Source organism: Salvelinus alpinus, chromosome 3 (assembly GCF_045679555.1).
Source record: "Salvelinus alpinus chromosome 3, SLU_Salpinus.1, whole genome shotgun sequence".
NCBI classification, from domain to species: Eukaryota; Metazoa; Chordata; class Actinopteri; order Salmoniformes; family Salmonidae; genus Salvelinus; species Salvelinus alpinus.
The window spans coordinates 110,635,933-110,663,744 of NC_092088.1; the positions used below are offsets into that span (position 1 = coordinate 110,635,933).

The following is a 27,812-nucleotide window of genomic DNA, read 5'->3' on the forward strand; positions in this document are numbered from 1 at the left end:
AGTGTAGTGGTTATCACATTCGCTTCACACGCGAAAGGTCCCCGGTTCGAAACCGGGTGGAAACAGTGCTCTTTGACACATTCAGTAAGAACTGTATTTATAACAGAGAATAATAATGTTTTGGAAATTCAAATACATGCAGTGAATAGCAGTAAAATTTGGTTTAGTCCTTGCAAAAAGCACATACGGCAGTTTCTGTAGTGTAGTGGTTTTCACGTTCGCTTTACACGCGAAAGGTCCCCGGTTCGAAACCGGGTGGAAACAGTGCTCTTTGACACATTCAGTAAGAACTGTATTTATAACAGTGAATAGTTGCTTTCATAAATGCCTTATTTTGGAAATTCAAAGACATGCAGTGAATATCAGTCAAATTTGGTTTAGTCCTTGCAGAAAATGCATGCAGCAGTTTCTGTAGTGTAGTGGTTATCACGTTCGCTTAACACGTGAAAGGTCCCCGGTTCAAAACCGGGTGGAAACAGTGCTCTTTGACACATTCAGTAAGAACTGTATTTATAACAGTGAATAGTTGCTTTCATAAATGCCTTATTTTGGAAATTCAAAGACATGCAGTGAATATCAGTAAAATTTGGTTTAGTCCTTGCAAAAATCACATGCGGCAGTTTCTGTAGTGTAGTGGTTATCACGTTCGCTTAACACGCGAAAGGTCCCTGGTTTGAAACCGGGTGGAAAAAGTGCTTTCTTTCATAAATGCCTTATATTGGAAATTCAAATACATGCAGTGAATATCAGTAAAATTTGGTTTAGTCCTTGCAAAAACCACATGCAGCGATTTCTGTAATGTAGTGGTTATCACATTCGCTTCACACGCGAAAGGTCCCCGGTTCGAAACCGGGTAGAAACAGTGCTCTTTGACACATTCAGTAAGAACTGTATTTATAACAGTGAATAGTTGCTTTCATAAATGCCTTATTTTGGAAATTCAAAGACATGCAGTGAATATCAGTAAAATTTGGTTTAGTCCTTGCAAAAATCACATGCGGCAGTTTCTGTAGTGTAGTGGTTATCACGTTCGCTTTACACGCGAAAGGTCACCGGGTGGAAACAGTGCTCTTTGACACATTCAGTAAGAACTGTATTCATAACAGTGAATAGTTGCTTTCATAAATGCCTTATTTTGGAAATTCAAAGACATGCAGTGAATATCAGTAAAATTTGGTTTAGTCCTTGCAAAAATCACATGCGGCAGTTTCTGTAGTGTAGTGGTTATCACGTTCGCTTTACACGCGAAAGGTCCCCGGGTGGAAACAGTGCTCTTTGACACATTCAGTAAGAACTGTATTCATAACAGTGAATAGTTGCTTTCATAAATGCCTTATTTTGGAAATTCAAAGACATGCAGTGAATATCAGTAAAATTTGGTTTAGTCCTTGCACAAATCACATGCGGCAGTTTCTGTAGTGTAGTGGTTATCACGTTCGCTTAACACGCGAAAGGTCCCCGGTTCAAAACTGGGTGGAAACAGTGCATTCTTTCATAAATGCCTTATTTTGGAAATTCAAAAACATGCAGTGAATATCAGTAAAATTTGGTTTAGTCCTTGCAGAAAATGCATGCAGCAGTTTCTGTAGTGTAGTGGTTATCACATTCGCTTCACACGCGAAAGGTCACCGGTTCGAAACCGGGTGGAAACAGTGCTCTTTGACACATTCAGTAAGAACTGTATTTATAACAGTGAATAGTTGCTTTCATAAATGCCTTATTTTGGAAATTCAAAGACATGCAGTGAATATCAGTCAAATTTGGTTTAGTCCTTGCAGAAAATGCATGCAGCAGTTTCTGTAGTGTAGTGGTTATCACGTTCGCTTAACACGTGAAAGGTCCCCGGTTCAAAACCGGGTGGAAACAGTGCTCTTTGACACATTCAGTAAGAACTGTATTTATAACAGTGATTAGTTGCTTTCATAAATGCCTTATTTTGGAAATTCAAAGACATGCAGTGAATATCAGTAAAATTTGGTTTAGTCCTTGCAAAAATCACATGCGGCAGTTTCTGTAGTGTAGTGGTTATCACGTTCGCTTAACACGCGAAAGGTCCCTGGTTTGAAACCGGGTGGAAAAAGTGCTTTCTTTCATAAATGCCTTATATTGGAAATTCAAATACATGCAGTGAATATCAGTAAAATTTGGTTTAGTCCTTGCAAAAACCACATGCAGCGATTTCTGTAATGTAGTGGTTATCACATTCGCTTCACACGCGAAAGGTCCCCGGTTCGAAACCGGGTAGAAACAGTGCTCTTTGACACATTCAGTAAGAACTGTATTTATAACAGTGAATAGTTGCTTTCATAAATGCCTTATTTTGGAAATTCAAAGACATGCAGTGAATATCAGTAAAATTTGGTTTAGTCCTTGCAAAAATCACATGCGGCAGTTTCTGTAGTGTAGTGGTTATCACGTTCGCTTTACACGCGAAAGGTCACCGGGTGGAAACAGTGCTCTTTGACACATTCAGTAAGAACTGTATTCATAACAGTGAATAGTTGCTTTCATAAATGCCTTATTTTGGAAATTCAAAGACATGCAGTGAATATCAGTAAAATTTGGTTTAGTCCTTGCAAAAATCACATGCGGCAGTTTCTGTAGTGTAGTGGTTATCACGTTCGCTTTACACGCGAAAGGTCCCCGGGTGGAAACAGTGCTCTTTGACACATTCAGTAAGAACTGTATTCATAACAGTGAATAGTTGCTTTCATAAATGCCTTATTTTGGAAATTCAAAGACATGCAGTGAATATCAGTAAAATTTGGTTTAGTCCTTGCAAAAATCACATGCGGCAGTTTCTGTAGTGTAGTGGTTATCACGTTCGCTTAACACGCGAAAGGTCCCCGGTTCAAAACCGGGTGGAAACAGTGCATTCTTTCATAAATGCCTTATTTTGGAAATTCAAAAACATGCAGTGAATATCAGTAAAATTTGGTTTAGTCCTTGCAAAAACCACATGCAGCAGTTTCTGTAGTGTAGTGGTTATCACATTCGCTTCACACGCGAAAGGTCCCCGGTTCGAAACCGGGTGGAAACAGTGCTCTTTGACACATTCAGTAAGAACTGTATTTATAACAGAGAATAATAATATTTTGGAAATTCAAATACATGCAGTGAATAGCAGTAAAATTTGGTTTAGTCCTTGCAAAAAGCACATGCGGCAGTTTCTGTAGTGTAGTGGTTTTCACGTTCGCTTTACACGCGAAAGGTCCCCGGTTCGAAACCGGGTGGAAACAGTGCTCTTTGACACATTCAGTAAGAACTGTATTTATAACAGTGAATAGTTGCTTTCATAAATGCCTTATTTTGGAAATTCAAAGACATGCAGTGAATATCAGTAAAATTTGGTTTAGTCCTTGCAGAAATTGCATGCAGCAGTTTCTGTAGTGTAGTGGTTATCACGTTCGCTTAACATGCGAAAGGTCCCCGGTTCAAAACCGGGTGGAAACAGTGCTCTTTGACACATTCAGTAAGAACTGTATTTATAACAGAGAATAATAATGTTTTGGAAATTCAAATACATGCAGTGAATAGCAGTAAAATTTGGTTTAGTCCTTGCAAAAAGCACATACGGCAGTTTCTGTAGTGTAGTGGTTTTCACGTTCGCTTTACACGCGAAAGGTCCCCGGTTCGAAACCGGGTGGAAACAGTGCTCTTTGACACATTCAGTAAGAACTGTATTTATAACAGTGAATAGTTGCTTTCATAAATGCCTTATTTTGGAAATTCAAAGACATGCAGTGAATATCAGTCAAATTTGGTTTAGTCCTTGCAGAAAATGCATGCAGCAGTTTCTGTAGTGTAGTGGTTATCACGTTCGCTTAACACGTGAAAGGTCCCCGGTTCAAAACCGGGTGGAAACAGTGCTCTTTGACACATTCAGTAAGAACTGTATTTATAACAGTGAATAGTTGCTTTCATAAATGCCTTATTTTGGAAATTCAAAGACATGCAGTGAATATCAGTAAAATTTGGTTTAGTCCTTGCAAAAATCACATGCGGCAGTTTCTGTAGTGTAGTGGTTATCACGTTCGCTTAACACGCGAAAGGTCCCTGGTTTGAAACCGGGTGGAAAAAGTGCTTTCTTTCATAAATGCCTTATATTGGAAATTCAAATACATGCAGTGAATATCAGTAAAATTTGGTTTAGTCCTTGCAAAAACCACATGCAGCGATTTCTGTAATGTAGTGGTTATCACATTCGCTTCACACGCGAAAGGTCCCCGGTTCGAAACCGGGTAGAAACAGTGCTCTTTGACACATTCAGTAAGAACTGTATTTATAACAGTGAATAGTTGCTTTCATAAATGCCTTATTTTGGAAATTCAAAGACATGCAGTGAATATCAGTAAAATTTGGTTTAGTCCTTGCAAAAATCACATGCGGCAGTTTCTGTAGTGTAGTGGTTATCACGTTCGCTTTACACGCGAAAGGTCACCGGGTGGAAACAGTGCTCTTTGACACATTCAGTAAGAACTGTATTCATAACAGTGAATAGTTGCTTTCATAAATGCCTTATTTTGGAAATTCAAAGACATGCAGTGAATATCAGTAAAATTTGGTTTAGTCCTTGCAAAAATCACATGCGGCAGTTTCTGTAGTGTAGTGGTTATCACGTTCGCTTTACACGCGAAAGGTCCCCGGGTGGAAACAGTGCTCTTTGACACATTCAGTAAGAACTGTATTCATAACAGTGAATAGTTGCTTTCATAAATGCCTTATTTTGGAAATTCAAAGACATGCAGTGAATATCAGTAAAATTTGGTTTAGTCCTTGCAAAAATCACATGCGGCAGTTTCTGTAGTGTAGTGGTTATCACGTTCGCTTAACACGCGAAAGGTCCCCGGTTCAAAACCGGGTGGAAACAGTGCATTCTTTCATAAATGCCTTATTTTGGAAATTCAAAAACATGCAGTGAATATCAGTAAAATTTGGTTTAGTCCTTGCAAAAACCACATGCAGCAGTTTCTGTAGTGTAGTGGTTATCACATTCGCTTCACACGCGAAAGGTCCCCGGTTCGAAACCGGGTGGAAACAGTGCTCTTTGACACATTCAGTAAGAACTGTATTTATAACAGTGAATAGTTGCTTTCATAAATGCCTTATTTTGGAAATTCAAAGACATGCAGTGAATATCAGTAAAATTTGGTTTAGTCCTTGCAGAAATTGCATGCAGCAGTTTCTGTAGTGTAGTGGTTATCACGTTCGCTTAACATGCGAAAGGTCCCCGGTTCAAAACCGGGTGGAAACAGTGCTCTTTGACACATTCAGTAAGAACTGTATTTATAACACTGAATAGTTGCTTTCATAAATGCTTTATTTTGAAATTCAAATAAATGATGTGAATATCAGTAAAATTTGGTTTAGTCCTTGCAAAAATCACATGCGGCAGTTTCTGTAGTGTAGTGGTTATCACGTTCACTTAACACGCGAAAGGTCCCTGGTTTGAAACCGGGTGGAAAAAGTGCTTTCTTTCATAAATGCCTTATATTGGAAATTCAAATACATGCAGTGAATATCAGTAAAATTTGGTTTAGTCCTTGCAAAAACCACATGCAGCGATTTCTGTAATGTAGTGGTTATCACATTCGCTTCACACGCGAAAGGTCCCCGGTTCGAAACCGGGTGGAAACAGTGCTCTTTGACACATTCAGTAAGAACTGTATTTATAACAGTGAATAGTTGCTTTCATAAATGCCTTATTTTGGAAATTCAAAGACATGCAGTGAATATCAGTAAAATTTGGTTTAGTCCTTGCAAAAATCACATGCGGCAGTTTCTGTAGTGTAGTGGTTATCACGTTCGCTTTACACGCGAAAGGTCCCCGGGTGGAAACAGTGCTCTTTGACACATTCAGTAAGAACTGTATTCATAACAGTGAATAGTTGCTTTCATAAATGCCTTATTTTGGAAATTCAAAGACATGCAGTGAATATCAGTAAAATTTGGTTTAGTCCTTGCAAAAATCACATGCGGCAGTTTCTGTAGTGTAGTGGTTATCACTTTCGCTTTACACGCGAAAGGTCCCCGGGTGGAAACAGTGCTCTTTGACACATTCAGTAAGAACTGTATTTATAACAGTGAATAGTTGCTTTCATAAATGCCTTATTTTGGAAATTCAAAGACATGCAGTGAATATCAGTAAAATTTGGTTTAGTCCTTGCAAAAATCACATGCGGCAGTTTCTGTAGTGTAGTGGTTATCACGTTCGCTTAACACGTGAAAGGTCCCCGGTTCAAAACCGGGTGGAAACAGTGCTCTTTGACACATTCAGTAAGAACTGTATTTATAACAGTGAATAGTTGCTTTCATAAATGCCTTATTTTGGAAATTCAAAGACATGCAGTGAATATCAGTAAAATTTGGTTTAGTCCTTGCAAAAATCACATGCGGCAGTTTCTGTAGTGTAGTGGTTATCACGTTCGCTTTACACGCGAAAGGTCCCCGGGTGGAAACAGTGCTCTTTGACACATTCAGTAAGAACTGTATTCATAACAGTGAATAGTTGCTTTCATAAATGCCTTATTTTGGAAATTCAAAGACATGCAGTGAATATCAGTAAAATTTGGTTTAGTCCTTGCAAAAATCACATGCGGCAGTTTCTGTAGTGTAGTGGTTATCACGTTCGCTTAACACGCGAAAGGTCCCCGGTTCAAAACCGGGTGGAAACAGTGAATTCTTTCATAAATGCCTTATTTTGGAAATTCAAAAACATGCAGTGAATATCAGTAAAATTTGGTTTAGTCCTTGCAAAAACCACATGCAGCAGTTTCTGTAGTGTAGTGGTTATCACATTCGCTTCACATGCGAAAGGTCCCCGGTTCGAAACCGGGTGGAAACAGTGCTCTTTGACACATTCAGTAAGAACTGTATTTATAACAGAGAATAATAATATTTTGGAAATTCAAATACATGCAGTGAATAGCAGTAAAATTTGGTTTAGTCCTTGCAAAAAGCACATGCGGCAGTTTCTGTAGTGTAGTGGTTTTCACGTTCGCTTTACACGCGAAAGGTCCCCGGTTCGAAACCGGGTGGAAACAGTGCTCTTTGACACATTCAGTAAGAACTGTATTTATAACAGTGAATAGTTGCTTTCATAAATGCTTTATTTTGAAATTCAAATAAATGATGTGAATATCAGTAAAATTTGGTTTAGTCCTTGCAAAAATCACATGCGGCAGTTTCTGTAGTGTAGTGGTTATCACGTTCGCTTAACACGCGAAAGGTCCCTGGTTTGAAACCGGGTGGAAAAAGTGCTTTCTTTCATAAATGCCTTATATTGGAAATTCAAATACATGCAGTGAATATCAGTAAAATTTGGTTTAGTCCTTGCAAAAACCACATGCAGCGATTTCTGTAATGTAGTGGTTATCACATTCGCTTCACACGCGAAAGGTCCCCGGTTCGAAACCGGGTGGAAACAGTGCTCTTTGACACATTCAGTAAGAACTGTATTTATAACAGAGAATAATAATATTTTGGAAATTCAAATACATGCAGTGAATAGCAGTAAAATTTGGTTTAGTCCTTGCAAAAAGCACATGCGGCAGTTTCTGTAGTGTAGTGGTTTTCACGTTCGCTTTACACGCGAAAGGTCCCCGGTTCGAAACCGGGTGGAAACAGTGCTCTTTGACACATTCAGTAAGAACTGTATTTATAACAGTGAATAGTTGCTTTCATAAATGCCTTATTTTGGAAATTCAAAGACATGCAGTGAATATCAGTAAAATTTGGTTTAGTCCTTGCAGAAATTGCATGCAGCAGTTTCTGTAGTGTAGTGGTTATCACGTTCGCTTAACATGCGAAAGGTCCCCGGTTCAAAACCGGGTGGAAACAGTGCTCTTTGACACATTCAGTAAGAACTGTATTTATAACACTGAATAGTTGCTTTCATAAATGCTTTATTTTGAAATTCAAATAAATGATGTGAATATCAGTAAAATTTGGTTTAGTCCTTGCAAAAATCACATGCGGCAGTTTCTGTAGTGTAGTGGTTATCACGTTCGCTTAACACGCGAAAGGTCCCTGGTTTGAAACCGGGTGGAAAAAGTGCTTTCTTTCATAAATGCCTTATATTGGAAATTCAAATACATGCAGTGAATATCAGTAAAATTTGGTTTAGTCCTTGCAAAAACCACATGCAGCGATTTCTGTAATGTAGTGGTTATCACATTCGCTTCACACGCGAAAGGTCCCCGGTTCGAAACCGGGTGGAAACAGTGCTCTTTGACACATTCAGTAAGAACTGTATTTATAACAGTGAATAGTTGCTTTCATAAATGCCTTATTTTGGAAATTCAAAGACATGCAGTGAATATCAGTAAAATTTGGTTTAGTCCTTGCAAAAATCACATGCGGCAGTTTCTGTAGTGTAGTGGTTATCACGTTCGCTTTACACGCGAAAGGTCCCCGGGTGGAAACAGTGCTCTTTGACACATTCAGTAAGAACTGTATTCATAACAGTGAATAGTTGCTTTCATAAATGCCTTATTTTGGAAATTCAAAGACATGCAGTGAATATCAGTAAAATTTGGTTTAGTCCTTGCAAAAATCACATGCGGCAGTTTCTGTAGTGTAGTGGTTATCACTTTCGCTTTACACGCGAAAGGTCCCCGGGTGGAAACAGTGCTCTTTGACACATTCAGTAAGAACTGTATTTATAACAGTGAATAGTTGCTTTCATAAATGCCTTATTTTGGAAATTCAAAGACATGCAGTGAATATCAGTAAAATTTGGTTTAGTCCTTGCAAAAATCACATGCGGCAGTTTCTGTAGTGTAGTGGTTATCACGTTCGCTTAACACGTGAAAGGTCCCCGGTTCAAAACCGGGTGGAAACAGTGCTCTTTGACACATTCAGTAAGAACTGTATTTATAACAGTGAATAGTTGCTTTCATAAATGCCTTATTTTGGAAATTCAAAGACATGCAGTGAATATCAGTAAAATTTGGTTTAGTCCTTGCAAAAATCACATGCGGCAGTTTCTGTAGTGTAGTGGTTATCACGTTCGCTTTACACGCGAAAGGTCCCCGGGTGGAAACAGTGCTCTTTGACACATTCAGTAAGAACTGTATTCATAACAGTGAATAGTTGCTTTCATAAATGCCTTATTTTGGAAATTCAAAGACATGCAGTGAATATCAGTAAAATTTGGTTTAGTCCTTGCAAAAATCACATGCGGCAGTTTCTGTAGTGTAGTGGTTATCACGTTCGCTTAACACGCGAAAGGTCCCCGGTTCAAAACCGGGTGGAAACAGTGCATTCTTTCATAAATGCCTTATTTTGGAAATTCAAAAACATGCAGTGAATATCAGTAAAATTTGGTTTAGTCCTTGCAAAAACCACATGCAGCAGTTTCTGTAGTGTAGTGGTTATCACATTCGCTTCACATGCGAAAGGTCCCCGGTTCGAAACCGGGTGGAAACAGTGCTCTTTGACACATTCAGTAAGAACTGTATTTATAACAGAGAATAATAATATTTTGGAAATTCAAATACATGCAGTGAATAGCAGTAAAATTTGGTTTAGTCCTTGCAAAAAGCACATGCGGCAGTTTCTGTAGTGTAGTGGTTTTCACGTTCGCTTTACACGCGAAAGGTCCCCGGTTCGAAGCCGGGTGGAAACAGTGCTCTTTGACACATTCAGTAAGAACTGTATTTATAACAGTGAATAGTTGCTTTCATAAATGCTTTATTTTGAAATTCAAATAAATGATGTGAATATCAGTAAAATTTGGTTTAGTCCTTGCAAAAATCACATGCGGCAGTTTCTGTAGTGTAGTGGTTATCACGTTCGCTTAACACGCGAAAGGTCCCTGGTTTGAAACCGGGTGGAAAAAGTGCTTTCTTTCATAAATGCCTTATATTGGAAATTCAAATACATGCAGTGAATATCAGTAAAATTTGGTTTAGTCCTTGCAAAAACCACATGCAGCGATTTCTGTAATGTAGTGGTTATCACATTCGCTTCACACGCGAAAGGTCCCCGGTTCGAAACCGGGTGGAAACAGTGCTCTTTGACACATTCAGTAAGAACTGTATTTATAACAGTGAATAGTTGCTTTCATAAATGCCTTATTTTGGAAATTCAAAGACATGCAGTGAATATCAGTAAAATTTGGTTTAGTCCTTGCAAAAATCACATGCGGCAGTTTCTGTAGTGTAGTGGTTATCACGTTCGCTTTACACGCGAAAGGTCCCCGGGTGGAAACAGTGCTCTTTGACACATTCAGTAAGAACTGTATTCATAACAGTGAATAGTTGCTTTCATAAATGCCTTATTTTGGAAATTCAAAGACATGCAGTGAATATCAGTAAAATTTGGTTTAGTCCTTGCAAAAATCACATGCGGCAGTTTCTGTAGTGTAGTGGTTATCACTTTCGCTTTACACGCGAAAGGTCCCCGGGTGGAAACAGTGCTCTTTGACACATTCAGTAAGAACTGTATTTATAACAGTGAATAGTTGCTTTCATAAATGCCTTATTTTGGAAATTCAAAGACATGCAGTGAATATCAGTAAAATTTGGTTTAGTCCTTGCAAAAATCACATGCGGCAGTTTCTGTAGTGTAGTGGTTATCACGTTCGCTTTACACGCGAAAGGTCCCCGGGTGGAAACAGTGCTCTTTGACACATTCAGTAAGAACTGTATTCATAACAGTGAATAGTTGCTTTCATAAATGCCTTATTTTGGAAATTCAAAGACATGCAGTGAATATCAGTAAAATTTGGTTTAGTCCTTGCAAAAATCACATGCGGCAGTTTCTGTAGTGTAGTGGTTATCACTTTCGCTTTACACGCGAAAGGTCCCCGGTTCGAAACCGGGTGGAAACAGTGCTCTTTGACACATTCAGTAAGAACTGTATTTATAACAGTGAATAGTTGCTTTCATAAATGCTTTATTTTGAAATTCAAATAAATGATGTGAATATCAGTAAAATTTGGTTTAGTCCTTGCAAAAATCACATGCGGCAGTTTCTGTAGTGTAGTGGTTATCACGTTCGCTTAACACGCGAAAGGTCCCTGTTTTGAAACCGGGTGGAAAAAGTGCTTTCTTTCATAAATGCCTTATATTGGAAATTCAAATACATGCAGTGAATATCAGTAAAATTTGGTTTAGTCCTTGCAAAAATCACATGCGGCAGTTTCTGTAGTGGAGTGGTTATCACGTTCGCTTAACATGCGAAAGGTCCCTGGTTTGAAACCGGGTGGAAAAAGTGCTTTCTTTCATAAATGCCTTATATTGGAAATTCAAATACATGCAGTGAATATCAGTAAAATTTGGTTTAGTCCTTGCAAAAACCACATGCAGCGATTTCTGTAATGTAGTGGTTATCACATTCGCTTCACACGCGAAAGGTCCCCGGTTCGAAACCGGGTGGAAACAGTGCTCTTTGACACATTCAGTAAGAACTGTATTTATAACAGAGAATAATAATATTTTGGATATTCAAATACATGCAGTGAATAGCAGTAAAATTTGGTTTAGTCCTTGCAAAAATCACATGCGGCAGTTTCTGTAGTGTAGTGGTTATCACGTTCGCTTAACACGCGAAAGGTCCCCGGTTCAAAACCGGGTGGAAACAGTGCATTCTTTCATAAATGCCTTATTTTGGAAATTCAAAAACATGCAGTGAATATCAGTAAAATTTGGTTTAGTCCTTGCAAAAACCACATGCAGCAGTTTCTGTAGTGTAGTGGTTATCACATTCGCTTCACACGCGAAAGGTCCCCGGTTCGAAACCGGGTGGAAACAGTGCTCTTTGACACATTCAGTAAGAACTGTATTTATAACAGAGAATAATAATATTTTGGAAATTCAAATACATGCAGTGAATAGCAGTAAAATTTGGTTTAGTCCTTGCAAAAAGCACATGCGGCAGTTTCTGTAGTGTAGTGGTTTTCACGTTCGCTTTACACGCGAAAGGTCCCCGGTTCGAAACCGGGTGGAAACAGTGCTCTTTGACACATTCAGTAAGAACTGTATTTATAACAGTGAATAGTTGCTTTCATAAATGCCTTATTTTGGAAATTCAAAGACATGCAGTGAATATCAGTAAAATTTGGTTTAGTCCTTGCAGAAATTGCATGCAGCAGTTTCTGTAGTGTAGTGGTTATCACGTTCGCTTAACATGCGAAAGGTCCCCGGTTCAAAACCGGGTGGAAACAGTGCTCTTTGACACATTCAGTAAGAACTGTATTTATAACAGTGAATAGTTGCTTTCATAAATGCTTTATTTTGAAATTCAAATAAATGATGTGAATATCAGTAAAATTTGGTTTAGTCCTTGCAAAAATCACATGCGGCAGTTTCTGTAGTGTAGTGGTTATCACGTTCGCTTAACACGCGAAAGGTCCCTGGTTTGAAACCGGGTGGAAAAAGTGCTTTCTTTCATAAATGCCTTATATTGGAAATTCAAATACATGCAGTGAATATCAGTAAAATTTGGTTTAGTCCTTGCAAAAACCACATGCAGCGATTTCTGTAATGTAGTGGTTATCACATTCGCTTCACACGCGAAAGGTCCCCGGTTCGAAACCGGGTGGAAACAGTGCTCTTTGACACATTCAGTAAGAACTGTATTTATAACAGTGAATAGTTGCTTTCATAAATGCCTTATTTTGGAAATTCAAAGACATGCAGTGAATATCAGTAAAATTTGGTTTAGTCCTTGCAAAAATCACATGCGGCAGTTTCTGTAGTGTAGTGGTTATCACGTTCGCTTTACACGCGAAAGGTCCCCGGGTGGAAACAGTGCTCTTTGACACATTCAGTAAGAACTGTATTCATAACAGTGAATAGTTGCTTTCATAAATGCCTTATTTTGGAAATTCAAAGACATGCAGTGAATATCAGTAAAATTTGGTTTAGTCCTTGCAAAAATCACATGCGGCAGTTTCTGTAGTGTAGTGGTTATCACTTTCGCTTTACACGCGAAAGGTCCCCGGGTGGAAACAGTGCTCTTTGACACATTCAGTAAGAACTGTATTTATAACAGTGAATAGTTGCTTTCATAAATGCCTTATTTTGGAAATTCAAAGACATGCAGTGAATATCAGTAAAATTTGGTTTAGTCCTTGCAAAAATCACATGCGGCAGTTTCTGTAGTGTAGTGGTTATCACGTTCGCTTAACACGTGAAAGGTCCCCGGTTCAAAACCGGGTGGAAACAGTGCTCTTTGACACATTCAGTAAGAACTGTATTTATAACAGTGAATAGTTGCTTTCATAAATGCCTTATTTTGGAAATTCAAAGACATGCAGTGAATATCAGTAAAATTTGGTTTAGTCCTTGCAAAAATCACATGCGGCAGTTTCTGTAGTGTAGTGGTTATCACGTTCGCTTTACACGCGAAAGGTCCCCGGGTGGAAACAGTGCTCTTTGACACATTCAGTAAGAACTGTATTCATAACAGTGAATAGTTGCTTTCATAAATGCCTTATTTTGGAAATTCAAAGACATGCAGTGAATATCAGTAAAATTTGGTTTAGTCCTTGCAAAAATCACATGCGGCAGTTTCTGTAGTGTAGTGGTTATCACATTCGCTTCACACGCGAAAGGTCCCCGGTTCAAAACCGGGTGGAAACAGTGCATTCTTTCATAAATGCCTTATTTTGGAAATTCAAAAACATGCAGTGAATATCAGTAAAATTTGGTTTAGTCCTTGCAAAAACCACATGCAGCAGTTTCTGTAGTGTAGTGGTTATCACATTCGCTTCACATGCGAAAGGTCCCCGGTTCAAAACCGGGTGGAAACAGTGCTCTTTGACACATTCAGTAAGAACTGTATTTATAACAGAGAATAATAATATTTTGGAAATTCAAATACATGCAGTGAATAGCAGTAAAATTTGGTTTAGTCCTTGCAAAAAGCACATGCGGCAGTTTCTGTAGTGTAGTGGTTTTCACGTTCGCTTTACACGCGAAAGGTCCCCGGTTCGAAACCGGGTGGAAACAGTGCTCTTTGACACATTCAGTAAGAACTGTATTTATAACAGTGAATAGTTGCTTTCATAAATGCCTTATTTTGGAAATTCAAAGACATGCAGTGAATATCAGTAAAATTTGGTTTAGTCCTTGCAGAAATTGCATGCAGCAGTTTCTGTAGTGTAGTGGTTATCACGTTCGCTTAACATGCGAAAGGTCCCCGGTTCAAAACCGGGTGGAAACAGTGCTCTTTGACACATTCAGTAAGAACTGTATTTATAACAGTGAATAGTTGCTTTCATAAATGCTTTATTTTGAAATTCAAATAAATGATGTGAATATCAGTAAAATTTGGTTTAGTCCTTGCAAAAATCACATGCGGCAGTTTCTGTAGTGTAGTGGTTATCACGTTCGCTTAACACGCGAAAGGTCCCTGGTTTGAAACCGGGTGGAAAAAGTGCTTTCTTTCATAAATGCCTTATATTGGAAATTCAAATACATGCAGTGAATATCAGTAAAATTTGGTTTAGTCCTTGCAAAAACCACATGCAGCGATTTCTGTAATGTAGTGGTTATCACATTCGCTTCACACGCGAAAGGTCCCCGGTTCGAAACCGGGTGGAAACAGTGCTCTTTGACACATTCAGTAAGAACTGTATTTATAACAGTGAATAGTTGCTTTCATAAATGCCTTATTTTGGAAATTCAAAGACATGCAGTGAATATCAGTAAAATTTGGTTTAGTCCTTGCAAAAATCACATGCGGCAGTTTCTGTAGTGTAGTGGTTATCACGTTCGCTTTACACGCGAAAGGTCCCCGGGTGGAAACAGTGCTCTTTGACACATTCAGTAAGAACTGTATTCATAACAGTGAATAGTTGCTTTCATAAATGCCTTATTTTGGAAATTCAAAGACATGCAGTGAATATCAGTAAAATTTGGTTTAGTCCTTGCAAAAATCACATGCGGCAGTTTCTGTAGTGTAGTGGTTATCACTTTCGCTTTACACGCGAAAGGTCCCCGGGTGGAAACAGTGCTCTTTGACACATTCAGTAAGAACTGTATTTATAACAGTGAATAGTTGCTTTCATAAATGCCTTATTTTGGAAATTCAAAGACATGCAGTGAATATCAGTAAAATTTGGTTTAGTCCTTGCAAAAATCACATGCGGCAGTTTCTGTAGTGTAGTGGTTATCACGTTCGCTTTACACGCGAAAGGTCCCCGGGTGGAAACAGTGCTCTTTGACACATTCAGTAAGAACTGTATTCATAACAGTGAATAGTTGCTTTCATAAATGCCTTATTTTGGAAATTCAAAGACATGCAGTGAATATCAGTAAAATTTGGTTTAGTCCTTGCAAAAATCACATGCGGCAGTTTCTGTAGTGTAGTGGTTATCACTTTCGCTTTACACGCGAAAGGTCCCCGGTTCGAAACCGGGTGGAAACAGTGCTCTTTGACACATTCAGTAAGAACTGTATTTATAACAGTGAATAGTTGCTTTCATAAATGCTTTATTTTGAAATTCAAATAAATGATGTGAATATCAGTAAAATTTGGTTTAGTCCTTGCAAAAATCACATGCGGCAGTTTCTGTAGTGTAGTGGTTATCACGTTCGCTTAACACGCGAAAGGTCCCTGTTTTGAAACCGGGTGGAAAAAGTGCTTTCTTTCATAAATGCCTTATATTGGAAATTCAAATACATGCAGTGAATATCAGTAAAATTTGGTTTAGTCCTTGCAAAAATCACATGCGGCAGTTTCTGTAGTGGAGTGGTTATCACGTTCGCTTAACATGCGAAAGGTCCCTTGTTTGAAACCGGGTGGAAAAAGTGCTTTCTTTCATAAATGCCTTATATTGGAAATTCAAATACATGCAGTGAATATCAGTAAAATTTGGTTTAGTCCTTGCAAAAACCACATGCAGCGATTTCTGTAATGTAGTGGTTATCACATTCGCTTCACACGCGAAAGGTCCCCGGTTCGAAACCGGGTGGAAACAGTGCTCTTTGACACATTCAGTAAGAACTGTATTTATAACAGAGAATAATAATATTTTGGATATTCAAATACATGCAGTGAATAGCAGTAAAATTTGGTTTAGTCCTTGCAAAAATCACATGCGGCAGTTTCTGTAGTGTAGTGGTTATCACGTTCGCTTAACACGCGAAAGGTCCCCTGTTCAAAACCGGGTGGAAACAGTGCATTCTTTCATAAATGCCTTATTTTGGAAATTCAAAAACATGCAGTGAATATCAGTAAAATTTGGTTTAGTCCGTGCAAAAACCACATGCAGCAGTTTCTGTAGTGTAGTGGTTATCACATTCGCTTCACACGCGAAAGGTCCCCGGTTCGAAACCGGGTGGAAACAGTGCTCTTTGACACATTCAGTAAGAACTGTATTTATAACAGAGAATAATAATATTTTGGAAATTCAAATACATGCAGTGAATAGCAGTAAAATTTCGTTTAGTCCTTGCAAAAATCACATGCGGCAGTTTCTGTAGTGTAGTGGTTTTCACGTTCGCTTTCCACGCGAAAGGTCCCCGGTTCAAAACCGGGTGGAAACAGTGCTCTTTGACACATTCAGTAAGAACTGTATTTATAACAGTGAATAGTTGCTTTCATAAATGCCTTATTTTGGAAATTCAAAGACATGCAGTGAATATCAGTAAAATTTGGTTTAGTCCTTGCAAAAATCACATGCGGCAGTTTCTGTAGTGTAGTGGTTATCACTTTCGCTTTACACGCGAAAGGTCCCCGGTTTGAAACCGGGTGGAAACAGTGCTCTTTGACACATTCAGTAAGAACTGTATTTATAACAGTGAATAGTTGCTTTCATAAATGCCTTATTTTGGAAATTCAAAGACATGCAGTGAATATCAGTAAAATTTGGTTTAGTCCTTGCAGAAATCACATGCAGCAGTTTCTGTAGTGTAGTGGTTGTCACGTTCGCTTAACACGCGAAAGGTCCCCGGTTCAAAACCTGGTGGAAACAGTGCTCTTTGACACATTCAGTAAGAACTGTATTTATAACAGTGAATAGTTGCTTTCATAAATGCTTTATTTTGGAAATTCAAATAAATGATGTGAATATCAGTAAAATTTGGTTTAGTCCTTGCAAAAATCACATGCGGCAGTTTCTGTAGTGTAGTGGTTATCACGTTCGCTTAACACGCGAAAGGTCCCCGGTTCAAAACCGGGTGGAAACAGTGCATTCTTTCATAAATGCCTCATTTTGGAAATTCAAAAACATGCAGTGAATATCAGTAAAATTTGGTTTAGTCCTTGCAAAAACCACATGCAGCAGTTTCTGTAGTGTAGTGGTTATCACATTCGCTTCACAAGCGAAAGGTCCCCGGTTCGAAACCGGGTGGAAACAGTGCTCTTTGACACATTCAGTAAGAACTGTATTTATAACAGAGAATAATAATATTTTGGAAATTCAAAAACATGCAGTGAATAGCAGTAAAATTTGGTTTAGTCCTTGCAAAAATCACATGCGGCAGTTTCTGTAGTGTAGTGGTTTTCACGTTCGCTTTACAAGCGAAAGGTCCCCGGTTCAAAACCGGGTGGAAACTGTGCTCTTTGACACATTCAGTAAGAACTGTATTTATAACAGTGAATAGTTGCTTTCATAAATGCCTTATTTTGGAAATTCAAAGACATGCAGTGAATATCAGTAAAATTTGGTTTAGTCCTTGCAAAAATCACATGCGGCAGTTTCTGTAGTGTAGTGGTTATCACTTTCGCTTTACACGCGAAAGGTCCCCGGTTCGAAACCGGGTGGAAACAGTGCTCTTTGACACATTCAGTAAGAACTGTATTTATAACAGTGAATAGTTGCTTTCATAAATGCCTTATTTTGGAAATTCAAAGACATGCAGTGAATATCAGTAAAATTTGGTTTAGTCCTTGCAGAAATCGCATGCAGCAGTTTCTGTAGTGTAGTGGTTATCACATTCGCTTCACACGCGAAAGGTCCCCAGTTCGAAACCGGGTGGAAACAGTGCTCTTTGACACATTCAGTAAGAACTGTATTTATAACAGTGAATAGTTGCTTTCATAAATGCCTTATTTTGGAAATTCAAAGACATGCAGTGAATATCAGTAAAATTTGGTTTAGTCCTTGCAAAAATCACATGCGGCAGTTTCTGTAGTGTAGTGGTTATCACGTTCGCTTTACACGCGAAAGGTCCCCGGGTGGAAACAGTGCTCTTTGACACATTCAGTAAGAACTGTATTCATAACAGTGAATAGTTGCTTTCATAAATGCCTTATTTTGGAAATTCAAAGACATGCAGTGAATATCAGTAAAATTTGGTTTAGTCCTTGCAGAATTTGCATGCAGCAGTTTCTGTAGTGTAGTGGTTATCACATTCGCTTCACACGCGAAAGGTCCCCGGTTCGAAACCGGGTGGAAACAGTGCTCTTTGACACATTCAGTAAGAACTGTATTTATAACAGAGAATAGTTGCTTTCATAAATGCTTTATTTTGAAATTCAAATAAATGATGTGAATATCAGTAAAATTTGGTTTAGTCCTTGCAAAAATCACATGCGGCAGTTTCTGTAGTGTAGTGGTTATCACGTTCGCTTAACACGCGAAAGGTCCCTGGTTTGAAACCGGGTGGAAAAAGTGCTTTCTTTCATAAATGCCTTATATTGGAAATTCAAATACATGCAGTGAATATCAGTAAAATTTGGTTTAGTCCATGCAAAAACCACATGCAGCGATTTCTGTAATGTAGTGGTTATCACATTCGCTTCACACGCGAAAGGTCCCCGGTTCGAAACCGGGTGGAAACAGTGCTCTTTGACACATTCAGTAAGAACTGTATTTATAACAGAGAATAATAATATTTTGGAAATTCAAATACATGCAGTGAATAGCAGTAAAATTTGGTTTAGTCCTTGCAAAAATCACATGCGTCAGTTTCTGTAGTGTAGTGGTTTTCACGTTCGCTTTACAAGCGAAAGGTCCCCGGTTCAAAACCGGGTGGAAACAGTGCTCTTTGACACATTCAGTAAGAACTGTATTTATAACAGTGAATAGTTGCTTTCATAAATGCCTTATTTTGGAAATTCAAATAAATTATGTGAATATCAGTAAAATTTGGTTTAGTCCTTGCAAAAATCACATGCGGCAGTTTCTGTAGTGTAGTGGTTATCACGTTCGCTTAACACGCGAAAGGTCCCTGGTTTGAAACCGGGTGGAAAAAGTGCTTTCTTTCATAAATGCCTTATATTGGAAATTCAAATACATGCAGTGAATATCAGTAAAATTTGGTTTAGTCCTTGCAAAAACCACATGCAGCGATTTCTGTAATGTAGTGGTTATCACATTCGCTTCACACGCGAAAGGTCCCCGGTTCGAAACCGGGTGGAAACAGTGCTCTTTGACACATTCAGTAAGAACTGTATTTATAACAGAGAATAATAATATTTTGGAAATTCAAATACATGCAGTGAATAGCAGTAAAATTTGGTTTAGTCCTTGCAAAAATCACATGCGGCAGTTTCTGTAGTGTAGTGGTTTTCAGGTTCGCTTTACACGCGAAAGGTCCCCGGTTCGAAACCGGGTGGAAACAGTGCTCTTTGACACATTCAGTAAGAACTGTATTTATAACAGTGAATAGTTGCTTTCATAAATGCCTTATTTTGGAAATTCAAATAAATGATGTGAATATCAGTAAAATTTGGTTTAGTCCTTGCAAAAATCACATGCAGCAGTTTCTGTAGTGTAGTGGTTATCACGTTCGCTTAACACGCGAAAGGTCCCCGGTTCGAAACCGGGTGGAAACAGTGAATTCTTTCATAAATGCCTTATTTTGGAAATTCAAATAAATGATGTGAATATCAGTAAAATTTGGTTTAGTCCTTGCAAAAACCACATGAAGCAGTTTCTGTAGTGTAGTGGTTATCACGTTCGCTTAACACGCGAAAGGTCCCCGGTTCGAAACCGGGTGGAAACAGTGCTCTTTGACACATTCAGTAAGAACTGTAATTATAACAGTAAATAGTTGCTTTCATAAATGCCTTATTTTGGAAATTCAAATAAATGATGTGAATATCAGTAAAATTTGGTTTAGTCCTTGCAAAAATCACATGCGGCAGTTTCTGTAGTGTAGTGGTTATCACGTTCGCTTAACACGCGAAAGGTCCCTGGTTTGAAACCGGGTGGAAAAAGTGCTTTCTTTCATAAATGCCTTATATTGGAAATTCAAATACATGCAGTGAATATCAGTAAAATTTGGTTTAGTCCTTGCAAAAACCACATGCAGCGATTTCTGTAATGTAGTGCTTATCACATTCGCTTCACACGCGAAAGGTCCCCGGTTCGAAACCGGGTGGAAACAGTGCTCTTTGACACATTCAGTAAGAACTGTATTTATAACAGATAATAATATTTTGGAAATTCAAATACATGCAGTGAATAGCAGTAAAATTTGGTTTAGTCCTTGCAAAAATCACATGCGGCAGTTTCTGTAGTGTAGTGGTTATCACGTTCGCTTTACACGCGAAAGGTCCCCGGTTCGAAACCGGGTGGAAACAGTGCATTCTTTCATAAATGCCTTATTTTGGAAATTCAAATACATGCAGTGAATATCAGTAAAATTTGGTTTAGTACTTGCAAAAATCACATGCGGCAGTTTCTGTAGTGTAGTGGTTATCACGTTCGCTTTACACGCGAAAGGTCCCCGGTTCGAAACCGGGTGGAAACAGTGCATTCTTTCATAAATGCCTTATTTTGGAAATTCAAATACATGCAGTGAATATCAGTAAAATTTGGTTTAGTACTTGCAAAAATCACATGCGGCAGTTTCTGTAGTGTAGTGGTTATCACGTTCGCTTTACACGCGAAAGGTCCCCGGTTCGAAACCGGGTGGAAACAGTGCTCTTTGACACATTCAGTAAGAACTGTATTTATAACAGTGAATAGTTGCTTTCATAAATGCCTTATTTTGGAAATTCAAATAAATGATGTGAATATCAGTAAAACATGCAGCAGTTTCTGTAGTGTAGTGTTTATCACGTTCGCTTAACACGCGAAAGGTCCCCGGTTCGAAACCGGGTGGAAACAGTGCTCTTTGACACATTCAGTAAGAACTGTATTTATAACAGTAAATAGTTGCTTTCATAAATGCCTTATTTTGGAAATTCAAATAAATGATGTGAATATCAGTAAAATTTGGTTTAGTCCTTGCAAAAATCACATGCAGTAGTTTCTGTAGTGTAGTGGTTATCACGTTCGCTTCACACGCGAAAGGTCCCCGGTTCGAAACCGGGTGGAAACAGTGCTCTTTGACACATTCAGTAAGAACTGTATTTATAACAGTGAATAGTTGCTTTCATAAATGCCTTATTTTGGAAATTCAAAGACATGCAGTGAATATCAGTAAAATTTGGTTTAGTCCTTGCAAAAAACACATGCAGCAGTTTCTGTAGTGTAGTGGTTATCACGTTCGCTTAACACGCGAAAGGTCCCTGGTTTGAAACCGGGTGGAAAAAGTGCTTTCTTTCATAAATGCCTTATTTTGGAAATTCAAATACATGCAGTGAATATCAGTAAAATTTGGTTTAGTCCTTGCAAAAATCACATGAAGCAGTTTCTGTAGTGTAGTGGTTATCACGTTCGCTTAACACGCGAAAGGTCCCCGGTTCGAAACCGGGTGGGAACAGTGCTCTTTGACACATTCAGTAAGAACTGTATTTATAACAGTAAATAGTTGCTTTCATAAATGCCTTATTTTGGAAATTCAAATAAATGATGTGAATATCAGTAAAATTTGGTTTAGTCCTTTCAAAAATCACATGCAGTAGTTTCTGTAGTGTAGTGGTTATCACATTCGCTTCACACGCGAAAGGTCCCCGGTTCGTAACCGGGTGGGAACAGTGCTCTTTGACACATTCAGTAAGAACTGTATTTATAACAGATAATAATATTTTGGAAATTCAAATACATGCAGTGAATAGCAGTAAAATTTGGTTTAGTACTTGCAAAAATCACATGCGGCAGTTTCTGTAGGGTAGTGGTTATCACGTTTGCTTTACACGCGAAAGGTCCCCGGTTCGAAACCGGGTGGAAACAGTGCTCTTTGACACATTCAGTAAGAACTGTATTTATAACAGTGAATAGTTGCTTTCATAAATGCCATATTTTGGAAATTCAAATAAATGATGTGAATATCAGTAAAACATGCAGCAGTTTCTGTAGTGTAGTGGTTATCAAGTTTGCTTAACATGCGAAAGGTCCGCGGTTCGAAACCGGGTGGAAACAGTGCTCTTTGACACATTCAGTAAGAACTGTATTTATAACAGTAAATAGTTGCTTTCATAAATGCCTTATTTTGGAAATTCAAAGACATGCAGTGAATATCAGTAAAATTTGGTTTAGTCCTTGCAAAAAACACATGCAGCAGTTTCTGTAGTGTAGTGGTTATCACGTTCGCTTAACACGCGAAAGGTCCCTGGTTTGAAACCGGGTGGAAAAAGTGCTTTCTTTCATAAATGCCTTATTTTGGAAATTCAAATACATGCAGTGAATATCAGTAAAATTTGGTTTAGTCCTTGCAAAAACCACATGAAGCAGTTTCTGTAGTGTAGTGGTTATCACGTTCGCTTAACACGCGAAAGGTCCCCGGTTCGAAACCGGGTGGAAACAGTGCTCTTTGACACATTCAGTAAGAACTGTATTTATAACAGTAAATAGTTGCTTTCATAAATGCCTTATTTTGGAAATTCAAATAAATGATGTGAATATCAGTAAAATTTGGTTTAGTCCTTGCAAAAATCACATGCAGTAGTTTCTGTAGTGTAGTGGTTATCACATTCGCTTCACACGCGAAAGGTCCCCGGTTCGAAACCGGGTGGGAACAGTGCTCTTTGACACATTCAGTAAGAACTGTATTTATAACAGATAATAATATTTTGGAAATTCAAATACATGCAGTGAATAGCAGTAACATTTGGTTTAGTACTTGCAAAAATCACATGCGGCAGTTTCTGTAGGGTAGTGGTTATCACGTTCGCTTTACACGCGAAAGGTCCCCGGTTCGAAACCGGGTGGAAACAGTGCTCTTTGACACATTCAGTAAGAACTGTATTTATAACAGTGAATAGTTGCTTTCATAAATGCCTTATTTTGGAAATTCAAATAAATGATGTGAATATCAGTAAAACATGCAGCAGTTTCTGTAGTGTAGTGGTAATCAAGTTCGCTTAACATGCGAAAGGTCCGCGGTTCGAAACCGGGTGGAAACAGTGCTCTTTGACACATTCAGTAAGAACTGTATTTATAACAGTAAATAGTTGCTTTCATAAATGCCTTATTTTGGAAATTCAAAGACATGCAGTGAATATCAGTAAAATTTGGTTTAGTCCTTGCAAAAATCACATGCAGCAGTTTCTGTAGTGTAGTGGTTATCACGTTCGCTTAACACGCGAAAGGTCCCTGGTTTGAAACCGGGTGGAAAAAGTGCTTTCTTTCATAAATGCCTTATTTTGGAAATTCAAATACATGCAGTGAATATCAGTAAAATTTGGTTTAGTCCTTGCAAAAACCACATAAAGCAGTTTCTGTAGTGTAGTGGTTATCACGTTCGCTTAACACGCGAAAGGTCCCCGGTTCGAAACCGGGTGGAAACAGTGCTCTTTGACACATTCAGTAAGAACTGTATTTATAACAGTAAATAGTTGCTTTCATAAATGCCTTATTTTGGAAATTCAAATAAATGATGTGAATATCAGTAAAATTTGGTTTAGTCCTTGCAAAAATCACATGCAGTAGTTTCTGTAGTGTAGTGGGTATCACATTCGCTTCACACGCGAAATGTCCCCGGTTCGTAACCGGGTGGGAACAGTGCTCTTTGACACATTCAGTAAGAACTGTATTTATAACAGATAATAATATTTTGGAAATTCAAATACATGCAGTGAATAGCAGTAAAATTTGGTTTAGTCCTTGCAAAAATCACATGCAGCAGTTTCTGTAGTGTAGTGGTTATCACGTTCGCTTAACACGCGAAAGGTCCCCGCTTCGAAAACGGGTGGAAACAGTGCTCTTTGACACATTCAGTAAGAACTGTATTTATAACAGTGAATAGTTGCTTTCATAAATGCCTTATTTTGGAAATTCAAAGACATGCAGTGAATATCAGTAAAATTTGGTTTAGTCCTTGCAAAAATCACATGCAGCAGTTTCTGTAGTGTAGTGGTTATCACGTTTGCTTCACACGCGAAAGGTCCCCGGTTCGAAACCGGGTGGAAACAGTGCTCTTTGACACATTCAGCAAGAACTGTATTTATAACAGTAAATAGTTGCTTTCATAAATGCCTTATTTTGGAAATTCAAATAAATGATGTGAATATCAGTAAAACATGCAGCAGTTTCTGTAGTGTAGTGGTTATCACGTTCGCTTAACACGCGAAAGGTCCCCGGTTCGAAACCGGGTGGAAACAGTGCTCTTTGACACATTCAGTAAGAACTGTATTTATAACAGTAAATAGTTGCTTTCATAAATGCCTAATTTTGGAAATTCAAATAAATGATGTGAATATTAGTAAAATTTGGTTTAGTCCTTGCAAAAATCACATGCAGTAGTTTCTGTAGTGTAGTGGTTATCACGTTCGCTTCACAGGCGAAAGGTCCCCGGTTCGAAACCGGGTGGAAACAGTGCTCTTTGACACATTCAGTAAGAACTGTATTTATAACAGTAAATAGTTGCTTTCATAAATGCCTTATTTTGGAAATTCAAATAAATGATGTGAATATCAGTAAAATTTGGTTTAGTCCTTGCAAAAACCACATGCAGCAGTTTCTGTAGTGTAGTGGTTATCACATTCGCTTCACACGCGAAAGGTCCCCGGTTCGAAACCGGATGGAAACAGTGCTCTTTGACACATTCAGTAAGAACTGTATTTATAACAGTAAATAGTTGCTTTCATAAATGCCTTATTTTGGAAATTCAAATAAATGATGTGAATATCAGTAAAATTTGGTTTAGTCCTTGCAAAAATCACATGCAGCAGTTTCTGTAGTGTAGTGGTTATCACGTTCGCTTAACACGCGAAAGGTCCCTGGTTTGAAACCGGGTGGAAAAAGTGCTTTCTTTCATAAATGCCTTATTTTGGAAATTCAAATACATGCAGTGAATATCAGTAAAATTTGGTTTAGTCCTTGCAAAAACCACATGAAGCAGTTTCTGTAGTGTAGTGGTTATCACGTTCGCTTAACACGCGAAAGGTCCCCGGTTCGAAACCGGGTGGAAACAGTGCTCTTTGACACATTCAGTAAAAACTGTATTTATAACAGTAAATAGTTGCTTTCATAAATGCCTTATTTTGGAAATTCAAATAAATGATGTGAATATCAGTAAAATTTGGTTTAGTCCTTGCAAAAATCACATGCAGTAGTTTCTGTAGTGTAGTGGTTATCACATTCGCTTCACACGCGAAAGGTCCCCGGTTTGAAACCGGGTGGAAACAGTACTCTTTGACACATTCAGTAAGAACTGTATTTATAACAGTGAATAGTTGCTTTCATAATTGCCTTATTTTGGAAATTCAAAGACATGCAGTGAATATCAGTAAAATTTGGTTTAGTCCTTGCAAAAATCACATGCAGCAGTTTCTGTAGTGTAGTGGTTATCACCTTCGCTTAACACGCGAAAGGTCCCGGTTTCGAAACCGGGTGGAAACAGTGCATTCTTTCGTAAATGCCTTATTTTGGAAATTCAAATACATGCAGTGAATACCAGTAAAATTTGGTTTAGTCCTTGCAAAAATCACATGCAGCAGTTTCTGTAGTGTAGTGGTTATCACGTTCGCTTAACACGCGAAAGGTCCCCGCTTTGAAAACGGGTGGAAACAGTGCTCTTTGACACATTCAGTAAGAACTGTATTTATAACAGTGAATAGTTGCTTTCATAAATGCCTTATTTTGGAAATTCAAAGACATGCAGTGAATATCAGTAAAATTTGGTTTAGTCCTTGCAAAAATCACATGCAGCAGTTTCTGTAGTGTAGTGGTTATCACGTTTGCTTCACACGCGAAAGGTCCCCGGTTCGAAACCGGGTGGAAACAGTGCTCTTTGACACATTCAGCAAGAACTGTATTTATAACAGTAAATAGTTGCTTTCATAAATGCCGTATTTTGGAAATTCAAATAAATGATGTGAATATCAGTAAAACATGCAGCAATTTCTGTAGTGTAGTGGTTATCACGTTCGCTTAACACGCGAAAGGTCCCCGGTTCGAAACCGGGTGGAAACAGTGCTCTTTGACACATTCAGTAAGAACTGTATTTATAACAGTAAATAGTTGCTTTCATAAATGCCTAATTTTGGAAATTCAAATAAATGATGTGAATATCAGTAAAATTTGGTTTAGTCCTTGCAAAAATCACATGCAGTAGTTTCTGTAGTGTAGTGGTTATCAAGTTCGCTTCACAGGCGAAAGGTCCCCGGTTCGAAACCGGGTGGAAACAGTGCTCTTTGACACATTCAGTAAGAACTGTATTTATAACAGTAAATAGTTGCTTTCATAAATGCCTTATTTTGGAAATTCAAATAAATGATGTGAATATCAGTAAAATTTGGTTTAGTCCTTGCAAAAACCACATGCAGCAGTTTCTGTAGTGTAGTGGTTATCACATTCGCTTCACACGCGAAAGGTCCCCGGTTCGAAACCGGATGGAAACAGTGCTCTTTGACACATTCAGTAAGAACTGTATTTATAACAGTGAATAGTTGCTTTCATAAATGCCTTATTTTGGAAATTCAAAGACATGCAGTGAATATCAGTAAAATTTGGTTTAGTCCTTGCAAAAACCACATGAAGCAGTTTCTGTAGTGTAGTGGTTATCACGTTCGCTTAACACGCGAAAGGTCCCTGGTTTGAAACCGGGTGGAAACAGTGCTCTTTGACACATTCAGTAAGAACTGTATTTATAACAGTAAATAGTTGCTTTCATAAATGCCTTATTTTGGAAATTCAAATAAATGATGTGAATATCAGTAAAATTTGGTTTAGTCCTTGCAAAAATCACATGCAGCAGTTTCTGTAGTGTAGTGGTTATCACGTTCGCTTAACACGCGAAAGGTCCCTGGTTTGAAACCGGGTGGAAAAAGTGCTTTCTTTCATAAATGCCTTATTTTGGAAATTCAAATACATGCAGTGAATATCAGTAAAATTTGGTTTAGTCCTTGCAAAAATCACAAGCAGCAGTTTCTGTAGTGTAGTGGTTATCACGTTCGCTTAACACGCGAAAGGTCCCCGGTTCGAAAACGGGTGGAAACAGTGCTCTTTGACACATTCAGTAAGAACTGTATTTATAACAGTGAATAGTTGCTTTCATCAATGCCTTATTTTGGAAATTCAAATAAATGATGTGAATATCAGTAAAATTTGGTTTAGTCCTTGCAAAAACCACATGCAGCAGTTTCTGTAGTGTAGTGGTTATCACGTTCGCTTAACACGCGAAAGGTCCCTGGTTTGAAACCGGGTGGAAAAAGTGCTTTCTTTCATAAATGCCTTATTTTGGAAATTCAAATACATGCAGTGAATATCAGTAAAATTTGGTTTAGTCCTTGCAAAAATCACATGCAGTAGTTTCTGTAGTGTAGTGGTTATCACGTTCGCTTCACAGGCGAAAGGTCGCCGGTTAGAAACCGGGTGGAAACAGTGCTCTTTGACACATTCAGTAAGAACTGTATTTATAACAGTAAATAGTTGCTTTCATAAATGCCTTATTTTGGAAATTCAAATAAATGATGTGAATATCAGTAAAATTTGGTTTAGTCCTTGCAAAAACCACATGCAGCAGTTTCTGTAGTGTAGTGGTTATCACATTTGCTTCACACGCGAAAGGTCCCCGGTTTGA

At 38.3% G+C, this 27,812-nt stretch overlaps 12 non-coding genes across 12 annotated transcripts; all 12 read left to right on the plus strand.

Annotated features, from left to right (window-relative positions):
* Positions 1-16,426: 16,426 nt before the first annotated feature.
* trnag-ucc (transfer RNA glycine (anticodon UCC)) lies at positions 16,427-16,499 on the plus strand. The gene has a single exon. It is a non-coding gene; the product is annotated as a tRNA-Gly (tRNA).
* Positions 16,500-17,238: 739 nt separating this feature from the next.
* trnav-cac (transfer RNA valine (anticodon CAC)) lies at positions 17,239-17,311 on the plus strand. Its single transcript has one exon. It is a non-coding gene; the product is annotated as a tRNA-Val (tRNA).
* A 2,350-nt stretch (positions 17,312-19,661) lies between these two features.
* On the plus strand, positions 19,662-19,734 carry trnav-aac (transfer RNA valine (anticodon AAC)). The gene has a single exon. It is a non-coding gene; the product is annotated as a tRNA-Val (tRNA).
* Positions 19,735-19,831: 97 nt separating this feature from the next.
* On the plus strand, positions 19,832-19,904 carry trnav-aac (transfer RNA valine (anticodon AAC)). Its single transcript has one exon. It is a non-coding gene; the product is annotated as a tRNA-Val (tRNA).
* Positions 19,905-20,411: 507 nt separating this feature from the next.
* On the plus strand, positions 20,412-20,484 carry trnav-uac (transfer RNA valine (anticodon UAC)). The gene has a single exon. It is a non-coding gene; the product is annotated as a tRNA-Val (tRNA).
* A 97-nt stretch (positions 20,485-20,581) lies between these two features.
* Positions 20,582-20,654, plus strand: trnav-uac (transfer RNA valine (anticodon UAC)). The gene has a single exon. It is a non-coding gene; the product is annotated as a tRNA-Val (tRNA).
* Positions 20,655-20,751: 97 nt separating this feature from the next.
* trnav-uac (transfer RNA valine (anticodon UAC)) lies at positions 20,752-20,824 on the plus strand. Its single transcript has one exon. It is a non-coding gene; the product is annotated as a tRNA-Val (tRNA).
* Positions 20,825-21,154: 330 nt separating this feature from the next.
* On the plus strand, positions 21,155-21,227 carry trnav-cac (transfer RNA valine (anticodon CAC)). The gene has a single exon. It is a non-coding gene; the product is annotated as a tRNA-Val (tRNA).
* A 1,294-nt stretch (positions 21,228-22,521) lies between these two features.
* On the plus strand, positions 22,522-22,594 carry trnav-aac (transfer RNA valine (anticodon AAC)). The gene has a single exon. It is a non-coding gene; the product is annotated as a tRNA-Val (tRNA).
* A 910-nt stretch (positions 22,595-23,504) lies between these two features.
* On the plus strand, positions 23,505-23,577 carry trnav-aac (transfer RNA valine (anticodon AAC)). Its single transcript has one exon. It is a non-coding gene; the product is annotated as a tRNA-Val (tRNA).
* Positions 23,578-24,317: 740 nt separating this feature from the next.
* trnav-aac (transfer RNA valine (anticodon AAC)) lies at positions 24,318-24,390 on the plus strand. The gene has a single exon. It is a non-coding gene; the product is annotated as a tRNA-Val (tRNA).
* Positions 24,391-25,129: 739 nt separating this feature from the next.
* Positions 25,130-25,202, plus strand: trnav-aac (transfer RNA valine (anticodon AAC)). Its single transcript has one exon. It is a non-coding gene; the product is annotated as a tRNA-Val (tRNA).
* Positions 25,203-27,812: the final 2,610 nt, after the last annotated feature.